The 13832-nt window shown below is 41.5% G+C and overlaps 1 pseudogene; it reads left to right on the plus strand.

Moving 5' to 3' along the window:
• LOC110331130 overlaps positions 1-537 on the plus strand; it is a 182064-nt pseudogene extending 181527 nt beyond the window's left edge.
• The last annotated feature ends 13295 nt before the right edge of the window (positions 538-13832 follow it).

The following is a 13832-nucleotide window of genomic DNA, read 5'->3' on the forward strand; positions in this document are numbered from 1 at the left end:
GCCCTTGCACTACCCTGTGCTCATGAGCAGGAAGATCTGCTGCTCCATGGTTGCAGGTGCCTGGAGCAGCAGCTCCGTCAATGCATTCATGCACACAGTGTATGTGTTCCAACTTCCATTCTGTGACTCTAGGATGGTTGACCACTTTTTCTGTGAGGTTCCATCTCTCCTGCCACTGGTGTGTGAAGACACATCCCAGTATGAGCATACAGTCCTCGTGANTGGCCTTGTCATTCTGCTGCTCCCCTTCCCAGCCATCCTAGCTTCCTATGCTCAGGTGTTGGTTGTTGTACTTCAGATGGGTTCAGGGAAGGGACAGAGTAGAGCTGTGTCCATCTGCTCCTCACACCTGACCGTGGCCAGCCTGTTCTATATCACCAGTCTCTCCACCTATACCCAGCCACAGTCCTTGTATTCTCCTGGAAGGGACAAAGTGTGGCTGTGCTCTACTCAGTCATCACCCCTATTCTGAACCCATTCATCTACAGCCTGAGGAACAAGGAGGTCATGGAAGCCCCAAGGAGACAAATGGGGTGAAGGATAGTGACTCGGGACTTTGGGTCTCCTTGTGGACTGACATAGAGGCTGGTCTTGGATACTCTCTGGGACAATTTCAGGATTGATATTCTTGGGGAAGCTTACCAGCTTGTTTCACTGACTGAACAAGTGCACATAACCATCTACTTGATGATTTGAATCTGAATGTCGGTTCTGAGAGAGATAGACAGGCTTTGTCCCTTGCCCTAGCATCTCTGACTGCCTGTTAGCCTGGGTTGGCTTTCCACAGCACTTTCTTTTCTTTGGCCCTGATGCAAGGAACCATGGCTTCTCCGACTGTGGGGGCCAGTACAGTTACCTGCTGTGGGCTGTCTTTCTCTGGAAACTCTTTCTGCAGTTTAGGAGTACAGCTGTACCTACGCATGAATTTTGCAGAAAACTGGAATATTTTATTGGTTTTCTTTTGCAGATGCAACTGTTATATAATAATGTGTGTGTGTGTTTTAGAATGTGACATATTTTAAGGACAATTCTGAAAGAAATAGGTAGGGAGCTAACTTAATGCTTGCTTTGATGCTTGTGTGACTATTACCACATGAATGAGATTTCCAAGCTTTCTAAGCTCTTTAATGATGTGTTGCTGACTCCCTTTATTAATACCATTCCCCATATTCACTATGATTTTGTAATAAACATCATCAATAGATCTGTCTGACAGAATGCTTTCTCTTTCCATGAACACCTCTATCGATCTCCCATGCTTAAATTTATGCTGATCACCCTTGCTAACTTATGATAAGGACGTTTAGAGAAACAGACCCAGAATGGTTCTGCTTTAGAAATCTGTACACAATGTTTGCATTTTGTCCATGGCTAATATACAATAAATGCTAAAAGCAATAATGTTATTTCAAGAAGCTTCTTGAATATCTTTTTAAGAACAAGATTATATGTGTGTGTGGATGTGTATGTATGTATGTATGTATGTATGCATGTATGTATGTATGTATGCATGCATGCATGTATGCAGCATTTCTGTGTAATCCCAGCTATCCTGGAGCTCCCTATGTGGACCAGAATAGCCTCAAACTAGTGTTGGGAATAAAGTTGTGTGTCAGTGTGTACAGATTTTAAAAAACACAATCACTGGCTTTTGTTTTTGTTTCAACTTGAAGTCACAGATGCTTATGAGCCACCATGTGAATGCTGGGAATCAAACCTGGGTCCTCTGGAGGAGCAGTCAGTGCTCTTATTGTTGAGCCTGCTTTCTATGTCCCCTGCACTCTCAAAATAGTCAAGTCACTGTCATGTAGTCCAAGATCTAATCAAAGAAAACTTCTATGCACATAAGTGCTTGTGTAAGTAACATGACAAGTAATCCTCTGTGATATATATATATATATAGTCTAGAGAGGTGGCAGAACCATTAGTAACACTGGCACACTGGCTGCTGCTCTTCAGTGCCAGCACCCATGTGAGGCAGCTTGCAATTCTCTGTAACTCCACTTCCAGGGTGTCTTGGGCCTCCAGCCTCCAGGAGAACATATGTGCATACATCCATATCCATACCCACACTTAATAATAATAATAATAATAATAATAATAATAATAACTGTTTTAAATATATTACAGTCGTTGTTGCTTCTTTGTAATTGGTACCAATCATTAAAGTGATAAATTTAAATAAAAGAGAAACACCTGTTCTGTCTGTTGCCCGTCTGTGGGATCCCATTCCCATACCCAGCTACCATGTCAGGCCACAGTGATGGAGGATACGCCCAGCCCAGTACAGAGTTTATACACCATGGTGGGCAGATTCCCAGGGTGCCCCCAAACTCTCAGAGGAAAAGGGGATGGCGAAGAGGGATGAATTGTGTGAGGGAGGACCAACAAAGGGGAAGCAATCAGGATGTAAAATGAATAAATGAATGGTAAAAAAAAAATGAATGTACTCCACAAGCTGTGTATGCATACATGTGTGTACATGATTTATTATAAATAAATACAAACATGTGTATAACTAATCATCAATAAGTGGGGGTTATCAAATTGAAAATTGGAAACGTGGATGAAGTTTGAGGAAAGAAAAACAAGAAGAAAAATAACATTACTCTATTTCATTAAAAAATATAGAGAAATTTTAAAGTAAAGGGGACTTAGCCAGAGATGCCCTTCAGAGGATGAAAATAGTGCTCCCAAAAGACCTGGGTTATTTAATAAAAATCTAAGTATCAGGCACAGGATACCTCCCGCAAACTGTCTTAGTTTTCTATTTCTGTGACAACACAGCAAGACTGTCACTAGAGAGATGGCTCAGTGTAAGAGTAATTCCTGTTCTTCCAAAGGATCTGGGTTCAATTTCCAGCTCACAACTGCCTGTAACTTTATGTCCAAGGTACTTGACACCTTCGAACCAATGCAGATAAAATAAAAGTTTAAAAAGAAAAAAATAGGAATTGCATCCTCCATGAGTGACTTGCTTTTGCTCTTTTATCTTCTTATCATTAATGTGGTCCATAAACTCACTCTAAATTGAAAGACTGAGGTTGCTGAGTGTCCTCAATACTGTCACCTCATGTGTCCCCCCCATTGCTGTGATTTGAAAATGATCTGTTCCTAGAGATCGTATATTTGAATCTTTGGTCCCCAGTGGCAATAATGTTTGGGTAGATTTGGAACCTTTATCATCTGGAACCTCAGTGAACTGGGTCACTGGTGGGGGGGGGGTTCTGAGGTTGTGGACCCTCGTCCCACTTCCTGTCCTGTGCTCTGCTTCCTGAGTGCAGCTAGAATGTGATCAGCCAGCCTCCCGTCCAAACCACCATACAGCCCTGCCTACTGCCATGTTTACCATCTTTTCTGCCAAACCAATGAAACTTTCTCAAGGTGCTTTCTTCGAGGTAGTTTATCATAGCACTAAGAAAAGAACCTAATACAGAAATTAGTACCGACTAGCAAAGCCCTTACTGGGAAAAACCTGACCTTGTAGTTCTTGAGACTCTGGAAGTGACTTCTGACTGGAGTGAAGACTTTAGGTCTTCAGGATAGAAAAGCCCCAGAGCACTGAAGCAGAGCTCGCTGCAACATTTAGTGGAAGCTCAGAGATAAGAACATGGAGAGAAATGTGGGCAGTGGACACCTTGCTTATGACATTTCAAAAGGAAACCAAAAACTCTGCCAGGAAGTAGGTGGACACCAGCTGTACTGGCTAGCTTTGTGTCAACTTGACACAGCTGGAGTTATCACTGAGAAAGGAGCTTTAGTTGGGGAAGTGCCTCCATGAGATCCAGCTGTGGGGCATTTTCTTGATTAGTGATCAAGGGTGGGGAGACCCCTTGTGGGTGGGACCATCTCTGGGCTGGTAGTCTTGGATTCTATAAGAAAGCAGGCTGAGCAAGCCAGGGGAGGCAAGCCAGTAAACAACATCCCTCCATGGCATCTGCATCAGCTCCTGCTTCCTGACCTGCTTGAGTTCCAGTCCTGAATCTTTTGGTGATTAACAGCAGTATGGAAATGTAAGCGGACTAAACCCTTTCCTCCCCAACTTGCTTCTTGGTTATGATGTTTGTGCAGGAATAGAAACCCTGACTAAGACACCAGCCATTCGTGTGATACTGTGGCCAAGAATCTGGCTTCATTGTTCCCTTGTCCTGAGAACTTGAGTGATGTCAGATGTACGGATGATTAACCAATTGGCTTGGCAGAGGATAGGTGTGAGAACAAGTTTAAAGCTTAGAGAATGTACACACAGGGAAGCAGCTGTAGTTGTTGAAGAGGTTAGTGCCATGAAACTTGGTACTAGGCACAGTGACAATGAGAAAGTGTCTTGATGTCAAAACCCTACCCATCATAGGCTCCAGTGTGTGAAGATGCAAGATTACATGAAGCAAGAGAGGCTAAACTGAGGTTTTACTCCTTGACATCAACTCCCTAGGAGATGCTTCCCCAGGGTCTGAACAGATGCAGCTCTGGTCAGGTGGGAAACAGTGCGGTCAGGCTCCACGCCAAGCTGGCAACACTACTTGGCAGAACTATCCACAGTAGTGAAGTAGAGCTAGTTAAGTCTAAAATGAGATTTGGAGGCTGTAGCTAAAAGTCAAAAGGAGGAGGTTTTAAAAAGCTGGCCAGGTACACACAGAGAGAAAGAGAGATCAGATGAAGGCCTAGTAGTTTGTACTAGGTCAGATTACTCATGGTCTTGGGCAATCTGGAGTTCCAATGTGGGTCTGTGTGTGTGGGTTCCAGCTGAGGGTACACTTTAGCTGGTTCTGCCACATGTTGGTCGCCAGATGTGGGTTAAGAATGGTGTCCCGCGTCCACTCAGGGCTCGGGCTGCTGGGCAAGGCAGGAAGCAGGAAGTTTGACTGCATGCATACCACTGCAGGATTCGGGCTGTGAGAAGCCACAGGACCCCACTCTGAGGTTGAGAAAGGTGCCATCTGAGGTTCCCCCATGGACCTGTAGGAATTGGCTTGGGGGCCCTGGGCCTGCACAGAGACTGAGGATGACAGGTTCTCTAGCTCTTGGGCATCTCAGAATACTGCAGAAGAGCTGAGAACAGAGTGTGGGCCCAAGGGCAGCTCTAGCCAGGCAGAGGAGGAAAGGGTGAGAAGATGGAGCTCTGGCTGGTTACTGCAGGGAGGAGAGTCCTTGGCCTGCTCAGGTGGGCAGCTTGGTGGTGAGTGGCTTGACTCAGCAGAAGCTATGTCTGGGAGCGCAGGGAGGCCTCCAGCGGGAGGTTAGACAAGTGGCTCATTAAGGGAAGAACTGATGCATTGCTCCAGCACATGGGTCCTGATGTGAAGAGGCAATCCATTGTTTTAAGGCATTTATTATAGAAAGGCAGAGAGAGGACGAAGAGTAGAGAAGTAGAGGCTGGCCATGACTACATGGAGAGAGGGGGGAAGGGAAAGCGGAGAGAGGGGGAGCAAAAGGGCAAGAGAGCAAGAGAGAGGCCAGAGAGTAAGAGCAAGAGAGTAAGCGAGTAAGAGAGAGAGGATAGGCAAACAGCCCCTTTATAGTGGGCCAGCCTACTTGGCTGTTGCCAAGTAACTGTGGAGAGGAGTGTACCTGGCTGTTGCCAGGTGACTGTGAGGGTAGAGTCCAGACAGAATACCGGGAGCTTAGGTCATTGCCTACACGACTGAGGGCCACACACCTTTCTGCAGGGGACTTGGGAAACTGTAGCTGTAACAGGAGCCAGGGGCCCAGGGCGCATGACTGAACACCTGCTGTCCCTCATAGGTGGAAGTCACCACCTACAGGGTCACTGGAGTTCAAGGCCTGTGCTCAACCAGGGACCAGGCTGTCTGTGCACAGCTCACCACCCCACAGAATTCTAGAAAGTCTTTAATATCTTTTTTTTATTTCTTCTTTGATACAGTGACCATTGAGGAGTTGTTCAGTCTCCGTTAGTTTTAGGCTTTCTTGTTTCTCCTGTTGTCGAAGGCCAGTTTTAATCCATGGTGATCTGATAAGATACAAGGGGTTATTTCATTCTTCCTGTTCTTGTCAAGGCTTGCTTTGTGACCGAGTATATGGTCAATTTTGAAGAAGGTTCCACTTTTGTGTTTGGGTGAAAGATTCTAAGATATCTATTAGGTCCACTTGATTCATAATGTCATGTAGTTTCATTATTTCTTTGTTTAGTTTCTGTCTCGATGACCTGTCCATTGGTGAGAATGGAGTGTTGAAGTCTCCCACTATTAATGTGTGAGGGTTGATGTATGATTTGAGCTTTAGTAATGTTTCATTTATCAATATGTGTGATAGATGCATTTGGGGCACAGATGTTGAGAATTGAGCCATCGTTTTGGTGGATTTTTCCTTTGATGAGTATGAAGTGTCCTTCCCCATCTCTTTGCTTACTTTTGGTTGAAAGTCTATTTTATTAGATTTTTAGAATGGCTACTCCAGCTTGTTTCTTGGGTCCTCTTGCTTGAACAAGTGTCTTCTCTCCCTTATTCGGAGGTAGAGTCCATTTTTTTATTCTGAAGTGCGTTTCCTGTATGCAGCAGAGTAGTAGAACCTGTTTCCCCATCTACCCTGGTATTGTGTATTTTTACTGGGGAATTGAATCCATTGATGTTGAGAGATATTAATGACCAAGGACTGTTAGTTCCTGTTATTTTGATGTTGGTAGTGGTAGTGTGTGTGTGTGTGTGTGTGTGTGTGTGTGTATAAGAGAGGAGAAGAGGGAAAAAGGGAAAGGGAGGGGAAATTATGGTGGTGTGAAATTATTCATTTCTTTTGTTTTCTTGGGTGTAGTTACCCTCTGTGTGTTGGGGTTTTCCTTCTATTATCCTCTGTAGGGCTGGATTAGTGGAAATATATTGTTTGAATTTGGATTTGTCATGGCATATCTTATTTTCTTTATCAATGGTGATTTATAGTTTGGCTGGGTATATCTGAGCTGACATCTGCACTCTCTTAGGGTCTGCAAGACATCTTTCCAGGACCTTCTGGTGTTTAGAGTCTCTGTTGAGAAATCAGGTATAATTCTGATAGGTCTGCCTTTATATGTTACTTGACCTTTTTCCCTTCCAGCTTTTAATAGTCTTTCTTTCTTCTGTACATTTAGTATTTTGATTATTATATGGTGAGAGGATTTTCTTTTGTAGTCCAATCTATTTGGTGTTCTTATATGTTTATAGCCATCTCTTTTATTAAGTTAGGGAAATTTTCTTCTATGATTTTGTTGAAGATGTTTCTTGGCCTTTGAACTGGAAATCTCCTCCTTCTTCTATTCCTATTATTCTTAAGTTTGGTCTTTTCATAGTGTCACAAGTGTCCTAGGTGCTTTGTGTTAGAAACTGTTTAGATTTGGTGTTAGCAGGCCTGGTAGCCCCTGTTGGCAGCAGGCCTCTGTGATTGCAGGTAGAGCTGATTGTCCTGGGTGGCACTAGGCTTTCAGGGATGTAGACAGAGCTGGTATTCTCTGATTGTTGCAGGCCTCTGGGATGGCAAGCAGAAACATGGATCAGAAATCAGAGTGCAGAGGGGCCTCAAGGCTTCTGGGATCACTGGTGGACCCAAGGTGTAGGAGATTGGGGTGTGGGGATCTCACCTGGTTGTCCTAGGTAGCAACAGGTCTTCTGGGGTACAGGGTTGTGGCCCAGGGGATGGAGTGCAGATCTAGGATTTCTAGTAGAAGTATGGACCAGAAGATGAGGCACAGAGGGGATAGGCCAATCCTTGATATTTTGGAGATATTACTTGCCATTTTATTTTTATTTTATTTTATTTTATTTTATTTTAATAATGAACTGTCTTAGAGTTCTACTGCTGTGAACAAACACTATGAACAAGGCAACTCTTATAAGGACAACATTCCATTGGGTCTGGCTTACAGGTTCAGAGGTTCAGTCCATTATCATCAAGGCAGGAGTATGGCGGTGTCCAGGGAGACATGGGGCTGGAAGAGCTGAGAGTTCTCCATTTTCATCAGATGTTCACTAGAATAATACTGGCTTCTAGGCAGCTAGGATGAGTGTCTTAAAGCCCATGCTCACAATGGAACACTTCCTCCACCCTCTAATAGTGCCAGTCCCTAGGCCAAGCTTATTCAAACCACCACATTCTACTCCCTGGCCACCATAGGCTTGTTCAAACACATGAGTCTTTGGTGGTCAAACTTAAACACAGCGTAATACAAAATACATTTAATCCATCTCCAAAAGTCCCCTCATCTATAGCAGTCTCAACAATGTTAAAAGTCCAAAGTTCAAAGTCTCTTCTGAGATCCACGCTGTGTCTTACCTCTAATCCCCTATCAAGCCAAAAATTCTGAACCAAAGCAAGACAGAAAACCAGCTGGGCAAGTTTCCAACTCCACGTCTCCATGTCTGATGTCCAAGTACTCTTCAGATTTCCAACTCCTTTATCCTTGTGAACTTCTGTTAGCAGGTCTGGCATTCAGCAGCAATAAACTTTATTCTCTTTGGCTGCTTCCACTCCCTGTTAGCAGCTTTCCTTGGCAGGTGTCCCATAGCTCTGACATTTCTAACATTTTAAGGTATCCAGGGCAACTTCAACTTTCCAGCTTCTTATTCTTTCCTTTTTGGAAAGGTTAGCTGATAATATTTTGCCTAGTAAGCCAACTGTTCCCCCTCCTCGCCCTTTAAACTTTTGAACCTGGTTTTTCCTATGCAAAGTCTACTCTGAGATCAGACTAGCACTGCAATCAGACTCCTGAGTCCTTTTTGCAGTTGGATGTCCAGTATTAAGGTGTGCATTCGATGAACTAATCTTTCTTAACTGAAATGGGGTACCTATGGTTTGAGTGGTGATTCCCAGACCACAACAGTGTCCAACTCTCACAAGAACAGCACAGGAAAGAAAAGCTATTTAAGACCAGTGAAAGGAGAGAGGGTCAGTCAGTTCTGGTTGTTCAGTTGAGTTCAGTGGAGTTGAGTCAGTCAGTGAGGACTCAGTGTAGTGAGTGCAGTGCAGTAGAACTGAGTCTCTTTGTGAGTTCATACACTTCATGGTAGTTCAGGTCATAGGAGGACTCGGTGTAGTGAGTGCAGTGCAGTAGAACTGAGTCCGTTCGTGAGTTCATGTACTTCATGTCAGTTCAGGTCATAGGAGGACTCAGTGTAGTGAATGCAGTGCAGTAGAACTGAGTCCGTTTGTGAGTTCATGTACTTCATGTCAGTTCAGGTCATAGGAGGCAACTGAAGCCAGAGAATAAGCAACCAGAAGAGTATAACTGATTGCCAAGGTTAGTTTCAGGCCAAACAGCAATTCAGTGAGAATCTGAGAGAAGCCAGATTGAAGCAGTCAGCTTGGAGAGTAGTTTGAGCCAGAACAACTGAGTTGATCCACCCAGCTAGCATTCAGGAAGAAGTAAAAAAGGTAAGCTTATTCAGCAGTAAGCCTCCAAGACGTCAATTAGATTAAGCAAATAGAAGTTACTTTTATAGATAGCTATGCTCTTAGAGCAACCTTTTCTATTAGATAGATACTGTAAATGTTCCCCAGATTAAAACTGCTTGATAAGAGAGAAGAAAAAATTTCCTTTAGTAGAGACAGCTAGAGTTTTTTCAAATATTATCTTAAAAATTAATAAAATTAAAAATTAATCTTATATTCCAATAAATATGAGAACTACTTCATGTCTAAGTGTCAATCATAAGTAAACAAGAAGTCTTCTGATACTGCTAAGACTGAATGTTGAGTATAACATAATATTATATTAATTATACTATATCATGTTTATTATATAAATACAGAGGAGCTCAAGTAATAGCAAAGAAAGAATGTATTTTCTGGAATCATTTTAGAGATCCATAAAAAGTATTTTAACATCTATTGTCAATAATAAGTTTGCCTGGAGCTTAAGAGATGACTCAACAGTTGAGCTGAAGCGTTGGTCTTGCAGGGAACCTAAGTTTAATTGGCAGCACCCACATCAAAGAAATCACAACTGCCTGGAACTCCAGCTGGAGAGGAACCAAGGCCATCTTCTGGCCTCTACAGACACTTCACTCATGTGCACATGCCCCCACAAACACACACACGAATAAAAATAAAATAAATATTAAAATAAAAATTGTTTTTTTTGATTTGGAGTTAAAGATATATTTATTAGTCTGTGAATGTCTTCATTAATTACATGTTATGCTTTTTATACAATGAGCAAAAAATAACTTCTTTTTTAAAAAAATAGCTGTTCTTGTTTATGGAATACAACATAATACATGTATATACTATATGATAATCATTTGAGAGATGTTAACTTACCTGTTACCATAGCATTTTTTAAATGTTTGCATGCTTTGACTGCATGTACACCTGCATGGCAGAAGGGAGCATCAGTTCCCTTTCTAGATGATTGTGAGCCACAGCGTAGTTGCTGGGATTTGAACTCGGGAACTCTGGAAGAGCAGCCAGTGCTCTTAACTGCTGAGCCACCTCTCCAGCCCCATCATGAACATTCATTTCTTTGTGGTAAAAACATTTGAAATCCTCTGTTCCAGGTTTCTTTGAACTAAATAGTATGTTTTCATTCACACTAGTCACATTACTCTATAACAGACTCTTCCTGTGCCCATAGGTACCAAGCTATTTAAATATAAAAGTTGAAAAGGTCTAGCTGCTGGCTCACAAATTCCTGTACAGTTGAGTAGAACACAACTCAAGCATAATTCTCATTTCTCTGACAATTGGCACCCAAAGGTGTGTGTTCATTCAGCTATGACTTAAGTAGAATATTATAGATTTAATTTGTTTTTTTTAAAGCCAGTTAAGGCATTAGACAAATACTTCCCCTTAACTATATGTAAATCAAAAGGCAGGGGATTTGTTTTTGGTTTTGTTTTTTCCATGTAAATACAGAAGGCAAGGTGGGAGCATAGACTTATACCTAGTGTTTATCACTCATTGTTCAGTGAACTCTGTAAATAAACCAGACAGATATTTTAGCCCATTTGTAGATGATCGAGGCATTCAAATGACTTTCAAATGACAACCAAGTCATCTACAAACTTTAATGATTCGGTTGAGCCCTGCCCATTTTCAAAAAGTAACCTTATAGGCAAAATAATTCTCACATTGTTTGTCCTTCTCCATGCATTCGCTAGATCTTTCTCAACACATGGACTGTCTTGAATGCACAGGCTAGCATGACTAATGTATTTCCAGGGGTGAGATCATGAATTCACTGACACATGTTATTGAAAAGTGGATCACTTTCAAATGGTCATATCCTGATGTTACCAAGGTGGGTCAGTTACTTCAGGGATCAAATGTCCTGGGATTTAAACTTAATTTGAAAATTAACTTTAGGGAGCTAATAAACTGAAAACATGCTTTCAGCTGAACGTCGCGAAAGGGGTTCTCACGGAAGATTGCGCAGCCTGACTGGGGGATGAGCTGGACTGGGGCGGGTGCGTCTCATATCGCACAGCTGGCGGGAGCTGTGCTTAGCTCTCTGTGGAGATCCACGGGATCAGAGCTACAGACGCGGACTGCCCCACACAGCAGCTGCTTCTGATGCAGGTGAGTGCTTAGCTCCTGAGACTGAGTGCTTAGAATGGCAGGTGGTGGGCTCACAAGGTTTTGCTACAGAGTGTTCCATTTCCACAATTTTAGGACCTATGCCATAATTCATAGCTCTTTTGAAAGAAAGAAACCAATGTAGCTATGCCTCATCCCATAACCTCATAAGTATTCTCTCTTAACTCTCTGCTATCGCTGTTGGTAAAATCCACAAAGCACAACAATAGTCTCTACCAATTAACGGGATATGAAAGGTCATTGAGTTATTATATTATGTTCCACCGTAGCACTCGGTGGGTCTATCCAGCCATTCTCATTGCACATTTTAAAGAAACTTTAAAAACTTTTGTAAATATAAGTTGTTTCCCCCTTTCCTTTTATTTCTTAGAATGAAATCCAGGGCAATTATCAGTACTTTCCAGGAATGGAGTCAGCCCTAGGTTTTCCACTCCCAGTTGGCTACAGGTTACAGTGGTTTTCTTTCATTCTGCCCTTAGGTTGACTTCAATACAGTCTGACTTACAATGTGAAACACAGTGAAAAGCTCAGGACTGAATTTAGTGAATAAGCAGGGTGATTGTCTTAATTGTGTCCTTAGTGTCCACTAAGACTATATATGTTCAGTACTTAATCAAAAAATGTATAAATAACATATATATGTATATTTATGTATATATATGCAGTTTGAAATATTCAAACAGTACTAGATATTTTCAGTACTTAATTAAAAGCGTATAAGATTGTGTGTGTGTGTGTGTGTGTGTGTACAGTTTGAAATATTCAAATAGTACCAAAGAAGTTTTCAGGAAAATTGAGAGTGAGGCATATTTTAACCCAACATAGACAGGTCTATTCTAGTTGATCATTTAAATACTTCATTCACATCCCTCCAGGACTAGTGATGTCATTCAATTTTATTTATTTATTTATTTATTTATTTATTTATTTATTATTATTGTGTATGCACGTGCACACACAGTGGAGGTCAGAGGACAATGTTGTTGAGTCTGTTGTCTCGTTTCACTTTTACACGGGTTCTGGGTATCAAATTCAAGACATCAGACTTTTCCAGGATGTTATACCACAGAACCATCTTGTTGGACCCAGCAATGGTTTTTTTTTTTAATAGCTTCCTTGAGAACAATACCTGGGTAAGTACTCTATTTAAACTACTTGGTTTTTTTCTTAAAACAAGTCTGTAAGACAATCAATTAAGTCCTTATTTTAAAATACTGACCGAAGGGTTTTTTTTTTCTAAGACAATGGTTCTCAACCTTTCTAATGCTGTGACCTTTTAATACAGTCTTTCATGTTGTGGTGATCCCCAACTATAAAATTATTCCATTGCTACTTTATAACTGTAATCTTGCTACTTTTATGAATCATACTATATACATCTGATATACAGGATATCTGATATGATGTGTGCAACCCAGAGGTTGAGAGCTGCTGATGTAAGAATGGGTTTGACTCCCAAGATCATATGATTACACTACAGATGTGTAGTCTGCAGGTGCATGAAAAGACAGTTGATCCTCATTGACTCCTGACTGGACGGTAGAGTCCTTGGGATGTACCGACTGGGTTTTCATATCATTTAAACAGCAACAGTATGCTGGTTTTCCTTGGTCAACACAGTGCTACTGTAATAATCTTATATTTCATTTATTTGTGAATTAAAACAACACCGACCTAATGGCATGCATGTGCCATCCCAGTACCCAGGAAACCAAGACAAGAGAACTGCAAGGTCCAGGACATCCTGGGCTACATAGCAAAACCTTGTCTCAAAAAAATAGATATGTAAAGTCAATTACTCCTTGCTTCCATCTTACAAAACCATATTATTGGTAGCAGAACAGCCTGATATTGCCCTTACTCAGTGTTACCACCTGACAGATGATTTAACCCATCTGAATTCAATCCTTTTCACACTCATTATTTACCTTTAGCTAGTGACCTCTCAAAAACGATACTACATTCTATCAAAGACTCCTGTAGAAAATTGACAATGTCATGAAGACACAGAATAAGGGGGCATACATTGTGTTACAGACTTTCACACTTACAGCTTATTGTGTGAAAGCTGATCATTTCATCTAGCCCAAGCATTCGGGAGTCTATTGTTTTATTATATTTCTTTTTTACTAAGACAATAAATAAGAAAGGAAATTTATTCGGTTTTCAGTATATAGCGCAGGCAGAGTACAGAAATGGCAATTCTTCTGGCCTCCCAATTTAGTTTGCATTTTATTCTTTGAAATCACATTATTATAGGTGTAGGAGAAACTTTCATAAATATTAATTATAGACACTGAAAGATCAGCATGACT

The sequence above is a fragment of the Mus pahari genome, chromosome 14 (genome assembly GCF_900095145.1).
Source record: "Mus pahari chromosome 14, PAHARI_EIJ_v1.1, whole genome shotgun sequence".
Classification (NCBI taxonomy): Eukaryota; Metazoa; Chordata; class Mammalia; order Rodentia; family Muridae; genus Mus; species Mus pahari.